Raw genomic sequence first — 14,061 nt, forward strand, 5'->3', positions numbered from 1 at the left:
GTCATTCACTCACACACACTTGTTCCTCACTCATTAGCCTTCTTCATTTCAGTCAAACTTATGTGTAATTGACCTCTACCAATGTAACAAGCCTGCTTTCTGTTTCATGTGATCTCTAAGATAACTGTCCCTGTACAGGGATGCTGAAACTTAATGCAAGTGCTTAAAGAGGGTGAATATTATTGAAAACAGTAATTTTCATTATCATATGCTAACTATCACCAGCATAACAAACACTAATTTTTCTGTCATTGTAGTAAAATCATATCAGTGTGGTGGTGGTGGGGGGGGGGAATGGGAAGATGTAGTGACAGTACTCTGTGAATATCCAATTGCTATTATTCAGAAAAAGAAGGGAAGGGTGGAGGAAATTTATTTATAAAAATCCCCAGTAAAAAATATATTAATTATCAAAAGGGGCTCAGCCAAACACTCCAACAATTTATATAGGACATCAAACAATAGAGAGCAGCTATTCAGAAAAGCGAGGCAGATGAGATTAGGTTTGTGCAGGTTGTGTCACTGACACGCAGCCTTCCAGACAGCCAAGTGAACATGCTACTAGACAAGCAAGTGAACATATTACACAAGGACCTACGCAAACTACAAAACGATCAAAGACTGCTTCAATATCATAATGTAAAATTGTAATGGGAATGCAGACAGGATGATAAAAAGAAGCAAATCTCTTTGAAATGTGAATCAAGAGGAAAAAAAAATGACAGGCTCATAACATTTTCAGATGAGCGTTTAAGACTATGGCACTTTCTGCAAGAGCAACACAGAAAGTGAACACTAACACATACAGCTCTTAAAACAACAAGATTAGCATATTTTTTACAAGCTGTAAAACTCCACTATTAGAGAACTCTGCTAATTTCAGAAAGGAGGATATCCCAGGACAGGGGGATGGAAGGTTTGGTTAAATGGAGAGTAGTGCTGCTAAATAAAGTGTAGTGGTTTTCAGCCTTCAGTACAGAAACTGTATCTCCTATAAAATAACCAGACTGGCCTTCACTGATTTCCCAGCAGTAATTCCAAAAGGAAATGCAGTTAATTAGCATTGTCTTTTGGTACTTTGGTGATGACAGCCACAAACTTGAGTTTAGTCAAAAGGAGAGTTTTGCAATTGCATGGGCTGAAGTACCACCAGTGTTTAAGGGCTGCCACTTGCAGCTCTGACTGTGGGAAGCCTCATGCAAGACTAGCTGCAGGAAATCATGTTTTTATTTACTGTTGACTACAATACTTCTCTTTACTCATTGTTGAAACATGTGTTGCCAGAAGAATAGGTTTGTCCTTCAACTGTAAAAGTACCCAAGTTCCAGTTAGCTTCACTCTAAAATACTGGCTGACTGGCCTTGCTGTGATGAAAAGAATAAGGAAAGAATATCTGTAAAGAATATCTGTACAAAGAGAGGAGACTGTCATGAGCAGCCATGAAAAAGACAGGCCTAAACACAGTGCAATAAAGGTGAAAGAACAATAAATAAATAAAGACAATTAAGATAAAAGACACAGCCAAGTTACACTGGAAAAAGCAAATCCTAAACCACTGCTGTACCATCCGTGGGAAAACATGCATTTCAAATTATGGGGAAAGGTGTACTTGGGCTGCCCCAAGTACAGGTGTTATAACTGTCTGGTTTCAAAGTAGCACAAATATTTCTGTTAAAATCACCAGTACAATAAAAGGATAATTGGGACAATTTGATAATTTTTGATGGATTCTTAGTTTGGCTGCCTCCTATAGTTATTCCATAACATAAATCTTCATCTTGAGGCATAAAAAAACACCAGACAGCAGGATAAAAATGCTTCTTGAAGTAGCAGTCAATTTGGTCCTACTAAATTGGGACAGTCTCATATATAAACACAGCACTATAGAAAAAGAAACAGCAAAAAGAAGATGCAGATTCAGATTAAAGTTCTTATAATTTCATGATAATTAAGAAGCACTTGCTATTAACCAGAAAACAAAGCAAACAATTTGTGATCAAGCTTATAGGGACAGACCTGCACACAGATGTAGGAGTTTTGCAAGGTCTTGTGTGGCCTCAAGCACAGGATTCAAATACTTCAGCATGCGTGTTGGTTACTTTTCAATCTGAAATATTGTGATAACCTCTTTGAATATCTCTTTTTTTTCTAGTGAACATTGGCTCAAGCCCGAAGTAGCTACAACAAGAAATCAAAGCAACATAAAAAATAAATATTTGCAAGCTTGCATAGCAGGGAAGCCAAAATGGGAGTAAGATAAGAAGCAGTAGACTTTCTCTCAGTGCCAGGTGGTAGGAGGCATGCTGCTAGCCCCATGAGGAGGCAGGCTGTCTGGACCACAGGAGCTCCAGTACCCACAACTGTGATTTGAGACAGGGAGTAAACTCTAAAACACTTAAGAGGAAAAAATTCAACAATTCATAGTAACAATGACTGAAAAACAGATTAAAGCCTCCACAACTGGATGCTTATTCAAAAAATAAATCTCTTTTTTTTTCCAGAGAAAACAGCAATTTACTCCTGCTGTGTATTGCTTTCTACTAAGAGTGGTGATTTGCCAGTGTATGCAGGGAGGGGGAGGACAGAAAAGGTGTTCCAGTTTTTAAAATACATGTTTATGAACAAGTATGTGGCTTTGGTTCAAGTCTTTTTGTTTACTCATTCTGACCTTAATACAGTCCTAAGCAAAGTAGCTTCTACAGAACTAGGAGAATCCTGCATTTAGAAGGGGTACAAGTTTTGTTGCCTTGACAGGTGAAGGTGGAGGGCTTTTTGGATGCTCATGGGACTTTCACTTTTCCTCATTTTGAGCTTAAAAGAAAGACAAATGTTAATAATTCTTCATTTCTGTTGAATCCTTAGGAATGTTTTTCTGCAGCTTAGCTACTATTGTGAATGATTCCTTTACATAGCTCCACAAGCTACTCCCATACAAGAAACAGAAGAGCAAGTTAAGAAAATGATAAGAGAACTGCCTAGGGAAGACAGCACTGCACTGTACATTACAAAGATCAGAGGCAGCCCAGAAGCAGAATTAGGAAAAAACCCTCTGCTCACAACTTTCATCACAATGCAGAAATTCTCACAAATCTCAAATACCATCATTGTCATTTCTGAAATCAAGAAAGCTGGAGGGAAAAAATTGCAGGAGGGACCTGATAAAAGTGTAAGTTAACAAGTCTCTTTTGCGGAAGGTTTTACTGAGACATTTGACCTTAAATAACAGATACAGTAGATTTTAAGTCAAGTCAAAAGACTATCTGTCCATAAATCCAAACCACTTTCATATCTGGTGAAGAAAGCTACTAAAAATGAACGTTTTCTTTGCTTCTTTGGAAGGAATTCACTGAAACAACAAACCAAACAAAAACACATTCAGCCCAAGCAAACAAACAGAAATTGTGTTAGGAAGAATTCTGAGCAGCTTATCCTTCCTAATATGCTGATCATGACAGAGGAGTATGAAGTAGGTGAAAGAACTAAAGGATCTGTGCAAAACAGAGAACGTGACAGGAAATAATCCTGAAGTTTGTACATACACAACAATATTAGTCCTATTTCATTTACTGTCACCTCTCATTGACTGGCAACCTCAATCCATGGAAGTAGTTAAGAGAGCATATTTTTGTGATATGTTAACATATCATACCTATGTCTATGATTGTAAGAGAGAACACCAAGAATAGAAAGCAAGTGACTGGTTTCTTAGAAATAGAAACAAAATTTTCGAGAAATAGTGCTTTAAATAGCTAACTGTAAGAAACTGGAATAAAATTTTCAGACCAACAGACAGAAATTAGAAATTTTCATGATCATTTAGTGGACTAAATCACTTGGAAGACCTTTCAGAAAAGATGAGACATAGAGATCCATGCTGAACTTTATCCTACATGAATTATAGATCAATAAACTAAGATACACAGAGGCTTATTAATTCATAATATTTACAACGCTTCTCTGAGAAGCATGCTGAGAGTTTATCATGTTCAAGAGGCATCTGGATCTGGCACTGGGTGATGCTGATCAGTGGTTTAGGGGTGGATGGTTAGACTGGATGATCCTAGAGGTCTCTTTTAGCCTTGATGATTCCTATGAGTTTGAGCAAAGTTTACTAGTCAGCATAAGAAGGAGAAAGAAGAGGCCCAGCTAATGCAAACATTGCTAATGAAATAAAGATAAACCTTTGTGCTGATGCCTGGTATTTCACTGCAATTTGTATAGTATCTTGCATTGTCTTTTGAATGTCAGCTATAGCAATAAGCAGTTCACAGAATCACAGACTTATTTTAGATTAAAAATGACTTTGAGATCATCAGGTCCCACCTATCACTGAACATCATGTCAACTAGACCATGGAACTGAGTGACATATCCCATCTTTCCCTCTAGGGATGGTGGGCAGCCCATTCCAATGCTAAATCACCATTTCAGTGAAGGATTCCTTTCTAATGTCCAACCTAAACCTCCCCTGGCAGAACTTAAGACCAAGTCCTCTTGTCCTATTGCTTGTTGTCTGGCAGAAAAGGCCAATCCACACACAGAGACAACCTCTCTTCATATGAGAATCTTTGTTTTCTTGACTTTTTCTTTAAAATAATTTGTGCTACAGCTTTTTAAGGAAATATAAATCTCTGGATTCCAAAGATTGAAAATAGAAGCTGTGTTCTCAGGCATCCAGCTACTTATCTGTCACCCCAAATCTGGATAGTTGTAGATCATACAGTCACAGATCAGTGATCTCTATTGTTAAAGATATTCTAATATAGAATCAGTTCATAAACATTAATACATATGGATTTTTTTTCTACATAAAATAATCTAGACATAAATCTAACGATGATATTCTGACATTTGTTATTTGATGGAGGAAAAATAACCCCAAATCAAATATGAATTACAGTGTGGCTAAGTTGGGAATTAGAAGTTCTACAGGAAGGATGATGCAGTCTACATCTGTGTCAACTGGGAAGCCCACATTAACATAAATTTTGCTCTTTCCTGGATGGCTAGACTTGTGATGCTGCTACCAACCAGAGAAGTCCAACTTGTACATGCTTGCATGTGATATTCCCTTGATGCAGTCTCCACTAATCTTCTAAGTGTTGTGTGTGATTCCTTCTGTGTGCAAAAGCTACAGGGCAAACAGCAATCAATGTGTAATTTGACTTGATGCCCTTTGAGTTTCCCAGTACTCTGAAACAGGCAAAATCACTTAGAGCAGATGATTCAATTTGTCAGGCAGCACTGTGGGTAATGTGCATCGGCCTTAATTCAGCTGTAGCAGAAGAGGGTGTCTTGTCAGTCCGTCAGAATATTGGGCTGGTAATTCACAGGAGCAAGGCAGGGTAGGATGTGAGCCATAAGCAATCCAAGCAAGAATATTTAGTTAGAGAGGAACTCATGTGCATGAACAAATATTAACATTTATAGTCACATAGCAATACATTTATAAACATAAATACAGTGATTGTAGCTATTGAAAGGAAAGCTCACAGACAGGTGCTTTCCCACATACTTCACCAAAGCTCATCAAAGGAACAAAGAAATTCTCCCTTTGGCTCTTTATGAACAATTTGGCTTCACCTGTCCCAGAACTCTGGAGAACAATTCTGAGAACAGAAAGGTAAGAGGGAAATGCAGGTTCGTCCATTTAATATGGGTTTCAATGGTGAAGTTTTTTCCATATATATTAGCAAAGACAGAAGGACCCCTTGCTACACTTCTGCCAGATCTTTATACACAGTGTTTGAGATCATGTAACAACAGAAAATGATAACAGAGCAAACAATGCATATCTGTTTAGTATATTAATCTCAGGAAATAATAATTTACACTAATTGTATCTACATATGAACAATCAGCTCTGCTGTCTAGGGTTTAAAAGCCCATTAAAGAAGACTATGTATTAATATGATACCCTTGATTCCAGGATTTACCTGAAGGTTATAGTAATATTCATACATGTAGGCAGACAGTAGGCCTATGCAGATGCAGATTTATAAATCTCTTTCATAAAAAATAGTTTTATAAAATATACAAATATGGTGACTGAGAATATCCCAGGATCATATCTTAGCTCCTATTTGAAATATGCTAGAATATCTTTGGCCTCTATTGAAAATACAAAAAGATCTAATCTGAGAAAATAGTGAGATATCCTACAATTACTTAAACCACATAAGACACTGAAGAATCTTTTATCAGAGATCTAGGAGTACTTACCTTTCCTAATAGACTATTGCTTGAAATGTCAGGATGCTAGAGAATTACCATTAAGCCTCCAGAGAGCATGTACTTTTCCTTATTGCCTCTTCTATTGTTTATCTGAGCTCCAATTTGGCCCAAATCATTCATACACAAGATTTCAACAAGCATATTAACCCAAGCAGTGCTGGAAAGAGTGTTTCATACATAATTAAAAAATCAAGCATGTGAAATACAGTCACCACAGAGGATGTCACAAACAAGTGTGGCCTTCCCATTTTAGTTTTAACAAAAAGCCTCAGAAAGCCTTTACACTTTTGTGCAAATTGCCTGCCCTTTTTGCAGCAGTGTCCTCGCTGGGATGCTGATAACCTACGCAGGGCACCTACAGCCAACATGACTTTGCCTTTCACTACCCTGATTAAGTAAGTAATGTTCACTTCCCAGGAATCCCCCATGGAGCAGCAGCATTCCTATGTGCCCAGCCGTAACAGCAGTAATGACTGGATTCTGAGAGAATTTGAAAACCTTCCTCAACACACTTATTTCTGTTTTTCAACCTATATTCAAAGCGATAGTTTGGCACTGCTATGTAATTTTTGACAGGGTTACAGTAAATTCATCATGCTAAACTGAAATGTTTCTGGCAGATGTCTACTCTGCACCAATCAAGCTGTGTGTACAGTAAGATATGACAGCCACAGAGATACTTCTAGTTGTAAAAATTACACATATAATACTTTATTAATGCTAACTTGGAGCACAATTATGCAGTATATTATTTATTATTTTAATTAGGGAATATTTATTTCAGAAACTTGCTTTAGGTTGTTATATGGATAAACATTTTTAAATTTAGTCTTGAGTCAAAAAGTATTATTGATAAAAAGGAAATAAGCAAATCTTTTAATATCAAGAGAGCTCCTTTTTCAATCCTTCAGTCTTTTCTTTCTTGACTACTAGCAAATTATTTTTTTCAGTAATTTCTACTTTTCTTCCTCAAGACTTCCTTGGAACAATGGATTTTGAAATCTGTTTTGGGGGAGAGAGGGGGAAACCTTGAATCATTAGAGGGGAGTACCACAACATTTCCAAAAGTAAATGCTACAAAACAGGAGAGAAAAGAAGGAGAATTTATTTTGAAAATAATTTCAAAACAGCAGGTTTTGCCACTATTAAATATTTTTGGTAAGTTTCCCTTCTGTGGATTCCCTGACAGCTTACAGGAGCTGCCCAAATTCTGCCAGTGTCCTCTCACTGGGGTAAGAATAAGATCAGTTTCCTTTTGATTTTCTTTGGCTATTTTAATTGCTCTCACTGTTCATTTCATTTAAAGGAGACCACAAGGCTTAAAATTCCTTAGTAGGGACTAAGAAAATGGAGTAGGAGGGAGTAAGAAAATAGATAAGCACACATGCAAGCATATACATCACAGTGGATTATTAAACCCTTTTCTCTCTGGAAACCAGGAAAAGAAAAGGGTAAAATTCATTTGGTCATTGCAGAAATCCCCGTGTCACATAATACAGTCTTACAAACTACTAATGATTTCCATAGGGGTCAATTTTCATTTTATCATTTGACTCCCGTAAGAATAACACAGGACCAAGATAGCCTAAGGGAAATAAATAAATAAATAAACCTAATGGTATAGTTTGTGAGCTAAATTTCTCCTGGAGTAGGGGAATGCAAAATTACAGCTGAATCAATGTAACACAGCATTTTATTAACCTCTAACTAAGGAGCAGGGAAGTGAAATATGCAGGAAAGTCTCCACACACGTCTGACCTCTCCACCTGCTCTATAATTTCCTGCATTGCAAGGTGTGGAGGGATAGTGTACAAAGAACAGTCAGTATTCACTTCCTTTTCTCAGCCCAGAGGAATTGGACCTTCTAGCTCTGTATTTTTGCTTTTTTAACATTTCAGAGTAGATCTGTAACAGTTATGATGGGCCTACTGGCAGTTCACAACACACAAATCCCATTGGTCCTTTGTTTAATACACCGGAATGCATTTTGTCTTGTGAATTTTCCATAAACTTCTATATCATAGATGAACTTTCATGCTTTATTTCACTATGAGCGAACTATTTATCTTAACACTGCTGCTTATCTTCCTTTCACAGCCCATTTTGTTAACTTTTTTTATATTAAGCAAATTCACTTTTTATCTGTGATGTTTGTTTTACAGGTAATTCATCCAATTTAAGGTATTTTCTTAGGGACTTCAATTTCATTTTGCCCTTGAAATTAACATCTAATGTGTTTTACATTTTTGAAATAAAAATTAATCTTTATTTGAATTATTAGTCCAGAACTATAACCAACATGCACCATATTTGAATGTTGGTATGAGAATCATCTGTGACCACATATTATCCTGGACACTACTGTGATAGAGAACATACATATTTGTGTTGTGAAGATCCTGCAGTGACAAAAACCATATTTCTTTTATTTTAATGTTTCACAAAAGTAAGAATTCGACAAACCATTCACACAGGGTAATCTCTTCTTGCCACCAGATGAATCTATGAGGTAGTACTGTAACATCTCATCTAAGTTCTCTAAGATGAAAAGAAATAAAATTCTTTCCAGCTCAGCATTTCTTGCCTACATTTTTGCTCTGTATGTGCTATACATATATATATATATATATATATATATATATATATATATGTATGTATTCATATCCACACACAGCCTTTTAAAGATAAGTGTAACTCTGAGAAAAGCATCAGTTGTGGACCAAGACTGCCAAGAGGTGAGTAATCAAATGCTGGGTTTGATGGTTTGTTCAACTCATTACTATCGTCAGAGGTACATTTGGGTAAGAAATTGGACATCCATTTATGTTTGACTATAGAGCTTAGTTCTTTCTGTATCTCTCTCTGTCTGAATATGATAATCTTCAAAGCACTGTAATTTGTGCCTCAGAAGATACCAGGACAGTGTGATGGAGTCACAGCTCAGTCTTCTGCTGGATAAACTTGAGTAGAATAAGCTCTGAAATTCTCTCTTGCTAAAAGTGATTCTATATCTCTAAGTAATTTCTGATGTTCCGTTTTGACCTTTCTGTTTTTCAAATCATGAAAGCTGAAGTGTTTTTCCTTAGCACACTCACTCTTCCTTGCTTCGACTCACTATCCATTGAAATATTGAAAGGTCACCATGAAAGGCTGCGGGATTTCAGCTGAAACTCATTGTTCAGCACCTTTTTCACCACGATCCTCAAGTCCTTTCAAAGTGTTTGAAATTATTCTTCTTTATATGAAGTAAATTCTGAATATTTCCTTTCTGTTTCATAGCATGGAAAAGCATTTTCTGAGAAGAGATCCATCCTACCAGGTTCAGATTGCTCTAAATAAGCACCTTGTAATGATACGTATTCAATTAACTGTTCCATCAGCTATTGATTAATCTACAAATTCTGCTAGAAATGCTTCCAGATCATTGATTAAAATGTTGAAGAGTTCCAGGCACAGTACCAATTTCCTCAGAACCTCTCTAAAATCACCCTTTTAACGTGTTTTCATTTGACAACTATGGTTCTGAGAGCTATCAGTGACTTGGTTTCAGTCTACATCACATGTACATTAAAGAATAAAACTGCAAGTAAGGATGTCATATCAGTCCTAAATCAAAAGTGTTAAGAACTCAGGTATATAATTTGGAAAATTATTTTTATTAAACTTTTATTCTTATTAGTGAATTATAATTGAGAAGTATTATAAAACTACACTGAAATACATTAGATCTTCTCTGTGAATAAAATTTTTCTAATTACCATGTTTGAACATGAAGAGTAGTAAGGGAGCACTAACCTTTTGAAACAAAGCTTGTTTATGTTAAAATTCATTCTCACCTTTGTTCTTAAAACCATATTGCAAGGCTACTACAAGGTTACAGTTAAGTTCAATAAGAAAAAACATCACTCTTCAAGTAGCTTTTTTTTCTTTCATAAATATGTATTAAGCATCAATGAAGAAATGAGACCCAACAGAACTGGACAAGAAGTTTCAGTGAGAACACAGAGGATGCTGGATTAGTAAACAAAGTGCCCAAAAGAGTGGCAAGAAGCTGAAAGCTGAGATGGAGTGAAAATACAGAAGGAACAAATATAGATAAGCTTTAATGATAGGGTCGATTCGTTTTCTCAGTTTGTTTGCTAATACAACACTTTCAGGTCTCCATCCTGGAAATTTTTTAAAGTGTTCTGCAAATCCCACAAAAATCTTTTAAGGGATTATGTAGATGATCATAATGCTGATTCTTTGGACTGTTTCCTTTGCAGAAGTTAAGCTGCAAATTAAATACTGTCACTTTCATGCCACAGAAATCCATGCACATTATTGACATGAATGTATCTCTTACCTCAATAAACTACCCAACATTCTTATTAGCAGAAAAAAAATTCCTTCATGGGTTGCTCCCTCAGTCTTTTCATACTTTGAAATGAGAAGCACAGCTCATACAGTTTTATAATGCCTGAAATAATGTAGCACTGAAAAACAACAGGTTGGGACTATACTTTGAATTAGGCAAGAGAAGCTAGGCAGGAGTATACAAACTATATGAAAGGTTATGATATGAGAATGGTGATTGTTCTACACATCCACTGGGAATAGAACATGGATACATCAGTCTTATTTGCAGAAATGAAAATAAGATTAAATGGGATGTAAAGAAAAAAGCTTTCTTTTACTGTATCAGAAGTGAGAACTACCTCTAGTGTCTCCCTTCATCAGAGGCTTCCAAGAAATGTCCTTAGACACTGTTACAGCTTAGACGGGCTGAACTGGAAGTTCTCTAGAAGTTTCATCCAATCATGTAATTCTGTGTTTCTGCAAGATTTGTATGCACATTTTGAGATTAATATCTTTCAGTATTAGCCTTATTTATACAAGTGATTATGCAAAGTAATGTCCAGAAAACTTGGAAGTTAATATTACTAAGAAACACAATAAATTTTTGTCCTTCCAAACAATGTGTAAGGTAGGAGTTCAGTATAAAATAACCTTTTTTTTTCATTTACATGTACTACAAAAATACTATGGATCTGCTTTCAGACATTATAGAAATTAATATCAGCTTTAAAGGTATGTGATACATGCAAAATTACCATTTTAACACCAAAAAAGAAAAGAGATTTTCACCACAGATTTTGTAACAAGACTTGCATATGCAATACATGGAACAATTTAAAAATCATTTTGATGCATTATGAATTACCTGTAAAAGAATAAGTAAGTGAGGACATTCTCAATTTTGGTAAATATTTATAGAGCCAAACAATATGAAGTATATGTAACAATCAAATTTCTAGTGAAAATGTGTGCAAGAAGGTTTATTTTGAAAGGAAAATTCCTACTCCCAGTGTCATACCCAATTAAATTCTCCAGGTAATGACCCCATTTGCATAGAGAGCTGAACCCACAAGTGGGAATTTTAATGGGCACAGCACCTGAGTACATTAATTGAGAGTGACACTACTTGAACTAGTTTTGTGCTTACCCCACTGAAAATTCTACTCATATTATTTTTAATGTCAAGCTACAAGTCAAATTTCAAGATGATGGATTTGTTCTTTTTTAAGCATTGAATTTGAATAAAAGGCGGCTTTAATTCTGTTATGCATTGCATAGCTTTAACTAATATGTAGTTCTGATTCTCACCATTACCTCATTTTTTCAGTGATTGGAATTTAATTTTATTCATTAATTTGCAAATAATTAGATAGAAAATAATGCCTTCTGCAGCTAAATTGCTTCTGGATCGCTGTTTAATGTACTTTAACCAGAATATGTGTTATAGTTAAGCTGACATAATAGTTTACTAAAATGTAATTGTGTAAATACGTCTAATTACTCCTTCTGAAGAAACAAGAGTGAATATAAAATTTCAGTCACGGATATCCTAATTTTCTTACGCTTAACCCCATGAAAGCTTGGTAGTTGCAAAGCAGATTACTGAGGCAGAGACAGCAGTTGTCCAGAGTAGTGGGAACCTCGTAACACATTTCCCTTTATCCTTCACATGCTGCTTCTAATGACCTTGAAGTTATTGTGGATTCTAAACCACTGCTGTTAGTCTACACTAAATATGTAATCAAGGTGTCTCCTCCTCATATGATGAAACAGACAAATGGAGTTGCATTTCCTAGGGAGGAAAGAAATATCGCATTGTTTAATACATTTATTCTTTCTTGCTTGTTCTTAATTAGTCCTCAGTAACTGAAGATAGCTCTGAATCAAAAAACTAGCATATATATATACATATACACACACACAGATATACAGATATAATATATATATATTGCCACTCTCAAATGTGCTAGTTTGAAACTAACATGCTAGTTTATTCTTGTAAGCAGAACTATTTTAAAGATTGTCAGTTTGCAAAATTCTGAGGAATCCATCTTGATAGAACTTCTGGCGCCTTATTTAAGCAAGAAAGACATAATAAATTCATTTTCATTTTTAAATATTTCAACACTATTGAGCTTCAGCTATTTAGATGCTAAGTCCAAAGTTCCAAAGACATCATTTTTACAAGTCTCTGACTAGAAGTTGCATATAACAGAGAACATAGAAAAAATGAAGAAACAACTTACAATGCAACATGTACCTTGATATTGTCCCAGATTTCCATAATGAAGACCCTTTCAATTCTCTTTGAACCAAAATTTAAAAGCAAAACAAAACCAAACATACTACCTTGCAAAAAAAGCTAAGGAAACAAAGGCAGACACTGTGAATCTGGTGCCTCAAAAAGTAGGAGTGTAACATGAAATATATTGGAGTACAGCATATTCACAGTGTGGTCACTTTGTGCAACTTGGAGATGAGACAAATTTCTGAATCCTACATCACTGATTGAAGAGGAATTGTGTAGTGCTTGGGCACCAATTACATACCCTACTGAGATGATATAAAGAGCCCCAATTACAGTGGAGTACTTTGTCAGTTAAAATAGCATACGCATACCAGAATAAAAATCAGTAGGGCACTATAAAATGTATAAAAGGTATTATACAGTCTTACATTCCCTTTTTATGAGTACTGAATGGAAATGTACTAACAAATGCTATAATATGCATACATAAAATAAGAAAACAAGATTGTACACAGTGTTTTATGAAGTGTGCTGAACTGATAGGAAAATTGGAATTGTTCAGCCTGAAAAAAGGAGCTTTTGGGTGGCCTAACTGCAGTCTTCCAGTTACCTGAAGGGAGCCTAAAAGGCAAATGGAGAGAGACTATTTACAAGGTCATGTAGTCATAAGATGAAAGGGAATGGGCTTTAAGCTGAAAGAGGGGAGGTTTAGATTAGATATTGGGAAGCAATTCCCAATGTGAGGGTGATGAGGCATGAAAACAGGTTGTCCAGAGAAGTTGTGGATGCCCCACCCCTGGAAGTGTTGAAAGCCTGGTTGGATGGGGCTCTGAGCAACCTGATCTAGTTGAAGATGTCCTTGCCCATGGCAAGCAGGTTGGAATCATATGATGCTTAAGGTCCCTCCCAGCTCAAGCCCTTCTATGAACCTATGATTAAAAACCATAAAGACATTAAGAACATCTAATTAAACATCTGCCTGTTTTGCAGACTGATAATTCAGAGAATGTTCTCTTTCCAACTACAGTAGAAAAAGCCCATCATATTAAAGATTTCGAAAGGTGAGAAAACCCATCCTTTTACGACACTAGCACCAAATCACTGGTAAATAGCATCAGCAAGTGTTTAAGACTAGGCTAAACTTTGTACAAGCAATCAACTTCACATTCAAGTGCATTGAGTACAGTCAACAAGTGCATCTTGGAAGTGAGTGCAGCGTATTATTTTTACTGAACTTCTTTC

This window comes from Molothrus ater, chromosome 5, assembly GCF_012460135.2.
Source record: "Molothrus ater isolate BHLD 08-10-18 breed brown headed cowbird chromosome 5, BPBGC_Mater_1.1, whole genome shotgun sequence".
Classification (NCBI taxonomy): domain Eukaryota; kingdom Metazoa; phylum Chordata; class Aves; order Passeriformes; family Icteridae; genus Molothrus; species Molothrus ater.